This window comes from Austrofundulus limnaeus, unplaced genomic scaffold, assembly GCF_001266775.1.
Source record: "Austrofundulus limnaeus strain Quisiro unplaced genomic scaffold, Austrofundulus_limnaeus-1.0 Scaffold147, whole genome shotgun sequence".
NCBI lineage: Eukaryota > Metazoa > Chordata > Actinopteri > Cyprinodontiformes > Rivulidae > Austrofundulus > Austrofundulus limnaeus.
This window is the reverse complement of record NW_013952549.1, coordinates 755363-756488: the sequence shown is the minus strand read 5'-3', so window position 1 is coordinate 756488 and position 1126 is coordinate 755363.

The window sequence follows — 1126 nt, the reverse complement described above, 5'->3', positions numbered from 1 at the left end:
ACATTTTTTAGCTTAAAAAGAAGAAATAGTTAAATTCTCATTCTCTAATATAGACTTCAGGATTTTTCTGCCTTTGTAGTCTTTACACATATCAATAAAATGATCATGTTGTATTAGATGTTTTTATTTTATTTTAACAACATATGTACTAAAATGTACACAACAATACACGTATAACAGTAACTACAACAAAATTTTCTATGTGAAATTTAGCAATACTCATTTGTTAACTGGTGTGATATAACAAACAGATGGAGCTATGTGGCTCGAACAAGTGTGGATAGAGCTGAATCAATAGCCTTCAATATCAGGCTCACCATCATCTGTGTCATTGAAAAGTTTCTGGTATTCCTCCTCTGTAATAAAGGCATCACAATCCCACTCAGCAATCTCATCCTCTGTGTCTCGTGAGCACCTCCTCTGTTGGGGAAACTTTTTTCAGGTAGACCAACTTTTACAGAACACCGGTAGACGGCAGCCATTACAGCCGATATGTGTTTGTTGGGAGCGGCCCGGTCACACACTAATATCATTAGTTCGTTATCATTACTAAGCTGCAGGACTTACTTTTTTCTTTTTTTTCACATCGTGTTGCCTGCTTGGATCTGTTGCTATCTMACTCGGAAGCACGAAGGMRTGTCAGAGGTAAGCTCGCTTCAACCGCTTTTTATGACATGGTCTCATTTCCGGCATTTTGTGAATGAGGCCAACATTTCCGTTAAAATGCATAAGCAAAAACATTGATCTGAGCAAAGTACTACCCCCTAACTTAATGGAAGATTTTATGGATTTAATTTTTCACATTATACATGAATAAATACAGTTGTTCTCTGATACTATTGTTTTCCATAATTTTCAACTGTGTATGTTCAAAAATAGCTGAATTATAGCCCTTTGTAAAATTAGATTCAGCATYAGTAGTTAGCTTAATTTGAGATTAGCAGTGGCAATCAACATTTGAGCATCTATCCTACAACAAATTTAATTTCAATAAGTCTTAAAATTGCTGAACTATAAGCATTTAAAGTTAGCTGTGGTGGCCATCTTTAATTTTTGATTAGCACTTAGAATTTCAGAAAGATTGTTTTTGGCTACTTCTAAACTAATCTTCAGCTTTGTATGTGTA